The following is a 14,984-nucleotide window of genomic DNA, read 5'->3' on the forward strand; positions in this document are numbered from 1 at the left end:
ACTGCGGGATTCGATTGTCACTGCTTTATGCTCAATGACAATACTATCACCGCTGCTGCTGCTGTTGTTGTTTAAGCCTTCAAGTATTGGTTTTATAATGGTTTTATATTTCTTGTTGCTCAGGCTTTTCGTGATCTTATGTACACCAGTCATGTTCAGTATTTCCTGGTATGTTTCCCTGTCATTAACCGAATAATTTATAGGTTTTTCTGTAGGTCTTAGGAAAATAAGATTCATTAAGCCGGGTGTTCTCTCAAACCGTCCGGTTGCCATGGGTCACTGGAACCTCGAATTATAGCCTGTCTACGAGGGTAAGTCCTGCGTGCTGGTTAATGGAGTACTTGAACAACTTCCTCCGTAATTACACATTCACATATCTTTCTGTAAGCTCAAAAATCATAGAACTGAATTCATTCAAACGTGCTGTATTCCGAGTTGTAGATGGTGCTGTGTGCAAACGTTATCGTTTAAATATTTCTTTAGATTCACCGTAATCGATGTATTGGGGTGATGTATTGTCAATTTTGTTGTCCTGAATGTCGGTAATGTATGTCTGCTAATGCATGTACAACCCATCGAGCGTACTCCACGACCTGAGCTTGGCATCCATTTGGACACAGGCCCAGTGCTCAACAAACTAGGTTCAGGCGGCCCTGTTGCGTGCTCGTCGCACTGAATGTGGCTCGATCGGCCACGCTCGCCACATTCTCGACGAGCGGCGTTCACGCGCAAAGTCGATCACATTTGGCGAGCTCTGCGAAATATAATTCAATGTCTGAATCAGCAGAAAGGGTCAGCGCACCTATTTTAATGGTAAAAATCTTGATTGCTTGGTGCTCGACAGCTTACAGATATTTATTAAAAGACGTATTCTATTACACCATGAGCTTCACCATAAATGTTTTATTTGCCAAAACCGATTTTCGGGTTTGTAACCCACAACCAGTGGCATCTGGTACAGAGGAACCAACAGCTTCATGTGTACGTGTTCTACAGAATGATATATGTACATTTATAGCAGTAACGTAAGTCTACTTACAATATGAACGATTATATATGTAAAGGTATTTGCTAGGAATCGATACACATACAGTTGTTTCTTTCTCTGTATCAGATGCCACTGATGATGGGGTATAGATCCGAAAACCGGTGTTGGCAAATAAGACATTTCTAGAGCAGCTCATTGTGTATACACGATGTCTTTTAATAGTTTAAAGTTCTTCAAGTTGATGTTACTGGTGTTCTGTTGTGCGAAATAATTATTTCGTTAGGCAGCAGATGCATAAGTGTGAATATGTCTAAGTGTGCATCTTCTTGGTCTTTGTGTGATGACTATTAAACGAAAGCTATAATGAGTGGTCTAGCGAAAGTGTTTCGAATGGTGGTGAAGATATCGATGATCATAACTATAATGACAGTGACTCAGAAACATTAAGTGGTGCGGGGGACGTCGAAGAAGAAGTGATGACTGCTGATAATAATCCTGGCTCTACAAGATTGTGGTCTAGGAACTGTAGTATATATAGACGTAAATTCTTTAACACACCGCGGGACTGCTACGGTCGCTGGTTCGAATCCTGCCTCGGGCATGGGTGTGTGTGATGTCCTTAGGTTAGTTAGGTTTAAGTAGTTCTAAGTTCTAGGGGACTTATGACCTAAGATGTTGAGTCCCATAGTGCTCAGAGCCATTTGAACCATTTCTTTAACACAGGAACTTCCGGTGTAAAAATTTCTTTTCGAAATTCTCCAAATCTACTCAGTATTTTCACTTTTTTGGGAATTTTGCTAACAAAGAGGACGAGCGAGACGAACAAATATGCAATAATTCATGAATGAACATGTTGACAAATTGAAACTGCAGTCACACGTGCACAAAGCGTAGAAACAAAGACTGGAGAACTGTATCCCTTATTCCCAGTCTTACTCCTCCAAGGGATTATATAAAGACTGGGTTTTTAAATGTGTTATTAGAAGAAATAAGCCTTTCATTTTTATAACGACTGTGCTTATTCAAAAGAGTGTGGTATTCCCACTAAATTGTATAAATTAGGACCTGTCACTGATCATCTACAGTAAGAATTTTATACATGAAAAAGTTTTATGCATCAGAACATGGATTATCCGTTGATGAATAGCAGTTACTGAGTTACTGTGGAAAGGGCGGCTCTCTATCAAGCAGTCCATACCTATGAAACGTGATTTCTTTGGTATTAAATCAGTTTTCTTGTATAAAGCATGTGGCGAGTCTTTATGTCGCTTTTTAATTTACACTGGGAAGGGCACTGTATTTGAGTCACGATAAGTGAACATCCTCAAACGCCTAAAGTGGTTTTGTCTTTGCTTCTGAGATATTTTAACAACGGATATATCTTTGTTATCGACAGGTTTTATACTTCTCAGCTGTTCGAGTTTCTCGTTTCTAAAAACACTGACTGCACTTGAACTGTTATGAGTAACAGAAAAGAAATGGCAACAGCTTTGAAGGAGGCAAAACTCACGAAAGATCATGTTAAGACCCTTATTGAGGAAAACTGAGGAAATGTGGCGAGATAGGAAAAGACTTGTACACTCTTTCCAATGTTTACAGTTACGAGCTGCAGAAACAGAAGAGAAAAAAAAGGAACAATGGAAACGAAACCTGAAGTGATACTGAAATAGTGACAGAATGAGTGGCTTTGATTTAGCTGACTAATAGCTAACCAGTTATTCGAGCACAGGGGAAATTCTTGGACAATATTATACGAAACCGTTTCAACATTTCCTGGATGTAGGAGCCCTGAATTTGTACCTGCTGTACAAGAAACTTGGTGAAAAATTCGGGAGACTTGACTTCCAAATTAATCTGACTGATAAGTTTGCTAGAAAAATATAGTGCAATTGTCAATTCATCCTCTCAGCAAACAAGAGCTAGACGACGTTGCCAGATATCAGCCCCAACACATTTGTTAGGACATTTTCCGAAACACATTCCACCTTCTGCGAACAAGCAGGCGCCAACACGAAAATTCAGAGTGTGTTACAAGGAAAGCGATGCCAATGGCAAACATGTTAGAAGAGAAAGATGAGTGTATTGTAAAGAGTGCGATGTTGCACTTAGCGCAGTACCATACATGGAGTTGTATAATACAAAACCTAGTTCACTTGGTTTGAAAAACTCGCGACAAAGCAGCAAGAACGTGCGGCACGGCAAACAATTGGCGCGAAGCATGGAAATAATCACCAACTCGGCAACTGCTAGCGGCGCGCGCAGCTCAGTATGTTAGCAGCGCAGCAGCCGCCGACACTAGCCCGGCAACGGCCCCCGCTTATCGGCCCAACAAACGGCACGGTATGTTCAAGAATTCCGCAGCAAACCAATGTTAAGGGGTATAGGTAGGCAATTTTGCATATCCTCATATTTTGTAAGGATTTTTCTTAAGAAACAAATGTAGTACAGAGCAACAAACCGATTAAATTATAATTACATTATTGCTCCACAACGAGTTACCGGATATCACGGTTCTCTTAAAACACAATACTCAGAAGGTATCCCTGCACAGTCTCCGAGCTGTGGTCAGTGGAGTTCGACATCACCTTGTAGATATATTTGTCATACAGGGCGTTCGGAAATTCCCGTTACAAACTTCTAGGACTTGAAGAGGGGAGTGACAACATAATATTTTTAACAGGAACCCACGTCCGGAAACACACCGTTTCCGTTCTACGACCGTTTCAGTTCAGATGTTTAACTTATCCACTTCTGCTTCAGGAACTGAGTTAGGAATGACGCTGTACAATTATTAGATAACGATAGGAAAGAAAACAGAACGCGACATTCATTTATCAATTAAGCGCATTTGTTTGTATTAGCACTTCAACATTAAGTGTTTACACAATTACAAAAAAAAAAAAAAAAAGAACCCAGCATATCTTACGATATGTTACGGCAGCGGCTCCATTTGGCGACCACGTATTGTCTCTTTAATTTGTAGTACAGCAGCCGAAACTTGTGCCAGCAGATCTTCCTCTCTCTATAGGTTTCTCGTAAATTACACTTTCCATAAGACCCCACAGAAAGTAGTCGACAGGAGTTAAATACTCACTGCCTTATTGCATACAGGACAAGCAACTCTGAGACATTTCTCTTCCCCTCAGCAGACTTGGACGCGTTACACATCTGAATTGGAACCACTGCAAGTCGGACACGTTATGTCTCCGGATATGAGTCCCTATTCAAAATATTGTGTAGTCACTTCACTCTGCATGTCCTCTATGACAGAGTTGTAACGAGGAATTTTAGGATTTATGGAAAGGTTCCTTTTGTTACACGTGTTCCGTGTGCTTTTCCATTTATGTTGGTAATTTTCACGTCAGACCCGTCTCTACAACTGAAAGAAAAGAACTTTATCATGCCATACAAATGAATTTAAAACATAACATGAAGCTAACGAGCGTTCATGTTCTTAGTGCTGTGCTAATGAAAACATTTTCATTTAAAAACATAACATGAATCACATGAGTGTGCATATTCATAGTGATGGGCTAATGCCAATTCGAATGACAGGAAACAGAACAATAACTCTAAAACCAGAAGAAGAACGAGAACACGTGTAGAGCAGCAACTACACCTTTTCCACTGCCGAAGCCTTCCTAGAAATAAAGCCTAAGCGCGTATGGCATGATAAAATTACTTTTATTCAGTTGTATATAGACTGATCTGACGCGAGCTTTGTGAACATAATATTATACGCAAATGAGGACTGCAGAACAGCAAGAATTATTAAAGATGTTAATATTTCCATTTGTTTCGCTCGTGCTTTCAGCGCCTCTTTATCTAGTCGATTTGCCACGGTATTTAAAGCTATTGGCTCATTTTATTTTCCATTAAATGGTATTTAACTAGGTTTTATTGTTCTTGATTTTCTGCAGATTGTTTTGTTGTCTTTCATTGTATTAATTTGTTCTGTTGTTGCAAAAACTTCTCTCTTTATTACTATGTCAGTACTCACGTAGTTAGAAAATATCTTTGCATCAGCATGTGCATTCAGCTTGCGAAAAGATGGAAATATCAGTGTGGAAAATCTGGACGTTCCAGTCAGCACCACCCACGTTTGTGCAGTCTCGGTCAAAGTGTTGGCATCATTTTACTACGACACTACACGATATTATATCTGGTTCATGTACAGCCAGAATTTCACGGTTAATCTGTTTGCAATTTAGACTTTTATCCAGAAGATTCGTGCTCACCTATGTACCTAAATGTTTCTAGTTGCCGTGCCATTTCAGTCGCACACTGTGATACATTTGTTATCCATACCGAAGAAGAAACTTTTTTTCAGCAAACTGGATACATGTATATTCTTCTCACAATGTGCCACTCTTATTGTGAAAGGAGTTTTAGCATGAGATGACATGGGTAACTTGCTTTTCCCTACGTATTTTAGCTATCGTCAAGTTTGCAAGTGACCAAGCTATTTTTAGGAGGAGTTTCTTGTGTGTTAGAAGCTTCGATGATATTGTAGGAGATTTTATTTAATTAATGATTTCTTCGATGAGATTGTAGGAGATTTTATTTAATTAATGATTTTCTTGTGTGTTAGAAGCTGCGATGAGAAATATCTACAACTCATATATTAAGGATTTCTGCGCACTTCTGAAAACAATATTTTACTGGCAATTATGTTATACGTAATACGACAAACTGACTAATGACTGTAAGATAATGTTGTTTCTCTGGAGCAGTGGCGTATTTATTACTTCTGCTTTACGTAAGAAAGGCTACTGTCTGTCGTGAATACCTTCGAGACATGAAATGAGTTTAAGGCAAATTTACATAAAATTAACAGTGCTTACGAGTAATATTTGGCATCGTTGTCGTGCAATGCAGAGGTATTTTCAAACACAATTTAGGTTACTTCATAAAAATACTTTCTTGAATACCAAGTGAGCAAAGCAGAAAAAGTGAAAACATGCTGAATGATTTGAAAGTTTTGCTGAAATCAACTGAATAATTACAGGTTCTGCAAGCAGTCGTAGCCACCTCTAGAAATAGCACGGAAGCAGACAGTTGCTGCCTACATATGTAAATGGGGATGTAACCTGAAAGTAACCCATTCAGTCCCTACTAGTCCTCGTATAATTTTCGATCGCGCGTTACTTGATACGTGCATTTTGTATTTCATAGAACTTTACAATAACAAATATCAAGACTGTTATCTCCACCACACACAGTTAAGCATCACTGCTTAACAATACACTTTCTCTACAGCAAGTGTCAGATAGAGATTTATTTACGTCTTTCTGGTAACTTTTGTGGCTCTCTAAGTCTTACAAACACGTTAATCTTGACAAGTTTCGAGCAAGCTTTCGTGTCCAATTCGCAAAGCTAGTACAGGACACGAATGTCGAACACAGTTCTGCCTTTCTCTATCAACGTTCGACGCATGAGAGCAAAGGAGAAAGCTAGGTTTAGCGTTCCCTTCAGCGTAGATTCGGGATCAAAGCTTTGTCGGATTGCAGGCACGCTAATTGAAGAGGAAATTGCTCGCAGTAGCAGACGTCTGTTGAATGTCATCTGCCCGCGACAGCGCGGAAATCCGTTGTGAGAAGTGCTGGTGTTCTCACGTGTCAACGACTGACACGTTTTCATTGTGTTCTCATCTGTCGTGTCTTTCAGACAATTATCATGGTCGGGCAAATTCTAACACATCTGCACTACGCTGTTCAGAAAAATTAGACAGTTGGCATTATAATTAATCTGAAGCTGTACTGGGAAGACACTAGTGTCAGATTCGGCCTCACCAAACTATTTTAGGTTTTCATTCGTTCCTTAACTCGCTAATCTTGGAATACGTCTCTCAGAAAATTGACCACTTATTCTCTCTTACCAATGATCTTGGCGGAATCTTACAGTAATTTCTTACAGAAAGAAGATCATAAATATGCGTTATCACTCAAGCCTCGTTGCGAACTTTAAATACTGGTTACAGGACACATTGTCTGTCATAGTGATGCTAATCCGCACTATGACAGGGGAGCGTCGGTGTCCTTCGATGCTATCAACTTTCCTTTCTCTGCCATTGTAAAGAGAGGGGTCCGTAAATTCTACAGTCTGTTTCCTACAAGACGATTAATCTTCTTGCGAAACTTGTATGATTGAATAGCAGAATTCACGTAATTTTATTCGTCAATTGACAGAAAACGAACATAGATTACCTGTGTACACAGGTTCAAAATATCTCGTTAGCAGAACGTAGAACATAAAACAGTAAAAGTTAATGAATGTAAGTCGTCACCGAAAAAGTCGTTCATTGATTTATCTGCAGTGAAAGAATCCTTACAGCCTATCCAAACATTTTGAGTACATGTTGGATCTGTTTCTGGAACAAAACTGAGAAAAACTCTGCTAAAGAGACCCTGTAAGTAAAATTCATGGCAGCGAAAAGACAGTCGATTTTTAAAGTTCTTCTCAAACTACCTTTGCCCAAGATATTTCTTAGCGTACGCTCCATACGTAAGCGCCGTACATCTGCAGTTAAACCTAAACTGTATTGAAATCATTAACTGTAAAAAGCTTTCGATGACACTTGGAAACTCTGTTTTTTTTTAACTTAATATGGCGAGCATATTTATTCTCGCAAATACCCTCAATATTCAGAAGTTTTTAAAATTATTATGAATTGTTCGCTATTAGTACAACCATAGCGCTTAGAAGACACTATGGTATAGCATCATCAACATACCTGATGTTATATATCAAGACTCCAGAGTCAATGTCTGTCCTGAACTAAATATTGAAGAACAACAGGAATGACAGACTGTAGCCTTGTCCAACTACTCAGTCAACAGTTAATTTATCTGAGCTCTCTCCTCATGGAACAGATTTTCTGTGTACCACCTTACCTAAAGACAAATCTTCCATAATTACGAACGCTTTCACCGTTATTGTTCAGTCTATTGTGATTAATTCTGAGAAATATTTTATAACATGACTAATTAAACTAATGAGAGTGTGATCACAGCCTCTTCGTGAATTTCGTTCTCTTATAGGAAGGAAAAGTTGTTTATAAAAGCCATTTTACAGTTGTAAAATTGATAATCCCTAACGCGTGTCATTATTGAGCTATAGTGTGTTGCACTTTACAGTTCGACTGATGATTTTTGCTTATGTTTGCCATATACTGTATAGACTCTCCTTACGTTCAGTAATAGCTTATTGCTGCGGAGATCCGATTCGGTGCAATTAATCAGTTATAAACAAAAAGAAATATAAAGAAATTTACCGCTTGTATGCAGATTTTTGTTAACATACTCCTTTAATGAATCATTTAAATGAAAATCTTAAGCAAGTGAGTTCCATCACGTACTGCTGCTAGTAGCTGTTCCCCTTGAACATCAGAGACAGCCCAGTCAACGGCGATCAAAAAAGGGCGAATAGGGGGAAACATTTGTTGGTTGCAAATTTTTGTGCAGTGGTAAGGTGGAGTGTCTTCAGCAACATACTTAACATCCCCTCCTGTGGGATACGGAGCGTTTAAAGGTCACTTTTTTTTTAAGTTTCCCTTGAATAATTCGAAAACCGCGGCTTCTAGCACTAAATTAGTCCAAGATAAGATTATGTAGATTCTGTTCATATGCATTTCTCGCGTTAGTGTTTTTAATAACACATATCTGCATTACATGGAGTGACCTTCCCCCCCTCCCCCCCTCCCCCAATTGCTGATCGCTACAGGTGGTGATTTTTATTATGTTCTCCATGACACTCCCTCCTACCAACGTACAAAAATTTTCCTTACTTGACTGGAATAAGAAATGAATGGGGCAACAAAGATTATTACCCGCACAATACTGAACTATACAACTACTGCATCAGCTACTTCCGCTCTTTTCTAACGACTATCAACAAAATCGTTGTGATGTCACCTAAGTAAACACTATATACAGATAGAAATCTACGATAAAGCTACATCAGTCAGTTCAAAATAATGCTGGTAGACATGTAACGGAAATAATATTCCAAAAAATTTACCACCTCGGCCTATATGCTTCAGTTCTCACTCGCTACTGAGCTAGGTGCAACGGGTAAATCTGACTCTTCTTTCATAAATTACGCTAATATAGTTGAAAACTTATTTAAAAGACTTATTTATTTTTCTGTGTCACTTAGTTACCAGAAACTTTCTTCTCTCGAGTGTTTTCTAAGAAAACCAAAGGTTTTGAACGAATAACGGAATGTATGGTGTTGGGCTTTTCTGTTTATCAGAAACTTTCTTCTCTCGAGTGTTTCCTAAGAAAACCAAAGGTTTTTGAACGAATAATGGAATGTATGGTGCTGGGCTTTTCTGTTAGAAACAGGTAAACAGACACATACAGGCTCAGTCACTAACTATTGCCACCAAGAACAGCTCCGAAGGTATAATAGGAGCTGAAAATTTTGTGGGACAAAAGCAGCGTTTTTTAAATGGGAGGCTATAATTTGGTACTTATTTTCTGACAGCGGCTGTCTAGACGAATCCAATGATGTGTAACAGTAAGGCCTTTGAAGGTCAACGAAGGTCACAAAGGTGGCATCAACGTCCATTTTCAGGCGGTGTTAGAAGTGATGACCATTGGTATCAATGCAGTGCTGCATTCTTCTTTTCATGGACTGAGTGGGATTCCTTATCACATCGGAACTTATCGAAGCACATGTTCTGACATTTCTCTCTCGCACATTTCCAGGTGTACTTGGAACGTCTTTACACACAATGTCTTTTAGGAATCCCAAAAAGAAAAAATCCAGAGGCGTCAAGTCTGGCGTCCAGTCCAACGATATGGGAATTGTCTCTGCAACTCATTTCTAGCCATCAGCGAAAAATGTGCTGAACACCCATCGTGCTAATACCACATTCTCTTCCTTGTACCTAAAGGTATTTTATCCAATTACAGAGCTAATGTTTCTTGCATTACTGTGGTGTACGTCCTATCACTAAGACTTCCTTCAATGAAATAGGGGCCTATAATTTTTTCCTCCCGAATCCAACTCCATACATTCACCGACCACGGTTTTTGGTGTGCAGCTTGCCGCAGCCAACATGGATTTTCAGTTCCCCAGTAATGCATGTTATGAACATTCCATGGTTCGTGAATGGAGCCTCGTAAGTAAATAAAATCAAATTAATAAATGTGTCAACCATCTGAATCCGACCTTAGCCCATCGGCAGTATTCAGTGCGACACATACAATCCGTACCAGTTAATTCTTGGTGGAGACTGATATGGTAAGGATGATACTTATGACGATGCAGAACACGAACAACACTACTCTGGCACCTGCCAGATTCCCTAGCAATTTGACGCAAACTAACACAAGGATCTCGAACCACAGTGGCAAGAGTACCAATTTCCGTTTCCTCGTTAGTAACTTTCCTTTGGCGGATATGTTTCCGATGCGTTAAAGATCCAGTTGTCCTCAGTTTATCATACATATATCTAAAGGTACGACGTGTAGGGTACGTTGAGGGTATCGTTCAGCATATAAGTCTCTAGCTCTCAGGGAAATTCGTTGGTATTCTCCATAAATGAGAAGCATATCGACTTGTTCTTCGAAGGAATACATCATTCACATTCGCTTGATTCGGTGATACTAGCCTTACCGTCCTTATTAGTGTTGTATTGCGAAACCGTCGAACGGTGTTTACGTGCCAATGGTACGTTTGATGGATACGCCGTATTCGCGAATATTTATTATTTGCACGATATACGAGAGAGATTTGTCAGAGCATGTGCTTCGATAAGTGCCGATGTGATAAGGAATACCATTCAATCAATGATACGAAGATTGCAGCACTGCATTGATACCAATGGTCATCACTTCCAACACCTTCTGTAAATGGACGTTCATGCCACCTTTGTGAGTTTCGTTGACCTTCAAAGACCTTACTGTTACAAATCATTTGATTCATCTCGATAGCCGCTGTCAGAAAATAAGTACCAAAGTACAGCATCCCATTTAAAAAAACAAAGTTCACATTTATATCTCTGAAGCGACCCCAACTAGCAACAAAAAGCGAACGTCATATTATGGCTCCCTTTGTCCCATACTGATTTTGTCCCACAAACTTTTCAGCTCCTGTTATACTTCCTGAGCTATTCTAGGTGGCAATTAGTTAGTGACTCACCCTGTATTTAAGGGAACAGCCTGGAGGGGAGCAATTAACTATGTTTCTAATGGAAAAGAACTGGAAGTGGCAGGGTATGTAGCCAGGAGAATGGACGGTAGATTTATCAGTGATGTTCTTTAGTACATTTCACGAAATAAAGAGAGATGAATGCGACGGCCTATTGGTAGGTGGGCAGATAGCCTTTTACAACACACAGTAACAACATGGATGTGTACAGTTCAATAGGTGTTTTAGAAGCATTTCTTCTAGAGATGTTCATTTTAAATGGCTAATGATGGTGATGATGATAATAAAACTGTTGATACTGAATTACGCGAGACCCTGAGCTACTTGGAAATCTCTTTTTTTGCTTGTAGTAGCAAATACTGAAATTTACGTAGCGCGACCAATGGCTTTATGAAGATTTAACATTTGCCACGGAGATAAAATATAGATTAACATCGTTCGTAATATTTTTATGAAATTTTAGTATGTTCTTATTAATTCAGAGTTCAAACTAGAGCTCAGACTGATGTCGCAGTTGGTCTTACGTCAGAGCGAGCAAATTAACTTTACAACTCACGCGAAATTAGTTTTCCTCATTGATGTGCAGGAAACTGCTCTCTGCAGAAGATACTGGGATGGCAATCGTCGACGTCGATGGAGCTTTGTGGCCGAATTATCAAACTGTGAGACGCGCTAAGAAGCTATATGTGACGGGTGACAGCAACAGGGCCTTATGTGTCCTGCAGTAGCTCTTCCAGTCGGTGGCGACTATTTCAGTACGCCTCACCCTTCAACTTGGCCCACAGCGGGAAATCACAGGGAGAAAGATCAAGCTGTCGTGTGGAGTAGCAGTTTTTCTGCATCTGCTTATTATCCTCTCCTCTCCGAAAACCACAGTTACATAACGAAAAAGTTGGCAAAATGTACAGTGTGCATCTACCACAGACTCCTCACCATCGCGTGGATACCAACAGTGATTAAGAAATTTTACCACTGGGGCCTGGTTACACGCAACAAGAAGAGCCACCTCAGGCGCAGTCCTAGACATTGTGTACTGCAGTTCATCAAAGAAGGGAAACATGATGCCTGAAGGAATAAGAGCGGGAAGAAGATGTTATTGTTGCAGAATATAAAGAAATAGAGAGCGCTGTGAACCGATCAGCACTTCCACATAAAGAACAAGAGGGATAAATGAATCTCGTGGTCTGCAACAGCATATAACATGTGTGCATCCAGAAAAGGGGAAGAAGATGAGGCCATATGCACTGACTCCTTGGATATGTCAAAAGATATATGATCGATTTTATTTTTAGAAGAGCAGTGATGACATTATGATACATTTCTATTACAAGTAGATTTCAGGCTCAGTGTTTAGCAAGGTATTATATTCGGTCCCATCTGTTGTTATATTGATATATGTGATGATTATTTTATTGTTTGTGTACCTTGTGAAGACAAGCATTCAGTAACCGAACATATAAAACTCATGCTCATGTCCGGACCGGAAATCCAGTCTTTAACATGCACATTAGGAGCCTGCGAAGCATATCCTGATTACAGCATTTAATCTCGTTGTCATATTTTTACTGATCAGCTGACGTAAGATTGAAAACTATGTGCATATTTTCAGAAAAATGTAGTATCAGAACACTATGGACATTAACCTTGGCACGAGCTCATGAAGCGTGCATGTAAGAGCAGTTACTCAACAAAAGAAGTAAGACTTTCTGGCTTAGACGATCGTTTAATATCTCTCCGTGTGGTTTTCACGTGTTCGAAGTTGAAGGATCTTGCGTAGGGAAATAATATTCACAAACCGGAAGATATGAATGCAGGAAGAAATTAATATTAAGGATGAATGTTTACTCGACGACTAGATCATTATAGACAAAGCCCAAGCTTGGATTGGGAGAACAATAGGGAAGAAAATAGACCATGGCCTTTTCAGAGGAAAACTGGACATTTGCCTTAAGCTCTTTCGGGAAGCTATGGGAAATACAATTCTGGCGAACTGCCCAGGGAACTGAACGTTACGCTATTTAGATACTTAGTTTACTGAAGGACATCTTATATACGCCACGACATGCGCTAGAAGTGTTTTATTTGCCGGAACCGATTTTCCGGTTTATAACCCTTCATCAGTGGCAGCTGATACAGAAATACACACAGATGTATGCAATTCAATGTGTACAAACTGATAACTCTGCATATAGTAGCAGTAATATAAGTCTACTTACAGTTTGCACTTTTGTATCGATGGCTTGCATGTCAATTAACATGTTAGGATATGAAATCAGTCCTGTAGCGTACTATACAGGTATGTTGCATGTCATTACTGTCAAATCTTAACCAGTGACAATTCTTGATAACGTTTCACCTAACTTTTCGTATACAGTATACACGAAACTGACAGGTCAGAGGGTCTACGTTACCTGTCTTCTGTTATTTCTAAGATCATATTAATATATATCTGTGAGGTGGACTCATATATATTAATTACAATTTTTTGACAGTTAGTATATGAGAGTAGAACATTCAGAATGTATAAAATAGCAAACTAATCCTACATATCAATTCAAATTAGACAATTTTGTAGGACATAGACTCCAAACCAAAATTATTCTATTAAAACACTAGTGAAATTTTGTATACACATCTTCTTCCGTAACTCTGTTCATTAAATGTGATGTCCGGTTATCTTGTCATAGAGATGTAATTTTCATTTCCTCTAGAATATGAAAGATATGAAAGGATGTCACATAGATATATAAATATTATCTTAGAAATAAAAAAGAAATGTATTGCAGACACTTTTACCTGTCGTTTCCATGTTTGCTAAATATGATGGTTATGTCCATGAACCACGGACGTTACTGTTGGTGGCGAGGCTTGCGTGCCTCAGCGATACACATAGCCGTACCGTAGGTGCAACCACAACGGAGGGGTATCCGTTGAGAGGCCAGACAAACGTGTGGTTCCTGAAGAGGGGCAGCAACCTTTCCAGCAGTTGCAGGGGCAACAGTCTAGATGATTGACTGATCTGGCCTTGGTCTTGTAACACTAACCAAAATGGCCTTGCTGTGCTGGTACTGTGAATGGCTGGAAGCAAGGGAAAACTACAGGCGTAATTTTTCCCGAGAGCATGGTGCTTTACTGTATGGTTAAATGATGATGGCGTACTCGTGAGTAAAATATTCCGGAGGTTAAATAGTCTCCCATTAGGATCTCCAGGCGGGGACTACTCAGGAGGACGTTGTTATCAGGAGAAAGAAAACTGGCGTTCTACGGATCGGAGGTTGGAATGTCGGATCCCTTAATCGAGCAGGTAGGTCAGAAAATTTAAAAAGGGAAATGGATAGGTTAAAGTTAGATATAGTGGGAATTAGTGAAGTTCGGTGGCAGGAGGAACAAGACCTCTGGTCAGGAGAATACAGGGTTATAAACACAAAATCAAATAGGGGAAATGCAGTAGCAGGTTTAATAACGAATAAAAAAGTAGGAGTGCGGATAAGCTACTATAAACAGCATAGTGAACGCATTGTTGTGGCCAAGATAGACACCAAGCCCACGCCTACCACAATAGTACGGGTTTATATGCTAACGAGCTCCGCAGATGACGAAGAGTTGGATGAAATATATGATGAGATAAAAGAAATTATTGAGAAACTGAAGGGAGACGAAAATTTAACAGTCATGGGTGACTTGGTTCAAGAATCATGAAAAAAGGTCGTGTACATGGAAGAGGCCTGGCGATACTGGAAGGTTTCAGATAAATTATATAACGGTAAGACAGAAATTTATGAACCAGGTTTTTAACTGCAGGGCATTTCCAGCGGCAGATGTAGACTCTGATCACAAT

This window comes from Schistocerca nitens, chromosome 3 (genome assembly GCF_023898315.1).
Source record: "Schistocerca nitens isolate TAMUIC-IGC-003100 chromosome 3, iqSchNite1.1, whole genome shotgun sequence".
NCBI lineage: Eukaryota > Metazoa > Arthropoda > Insecta > Orthoptera > Acrididae > Schistocerca > Schistocerca nitens.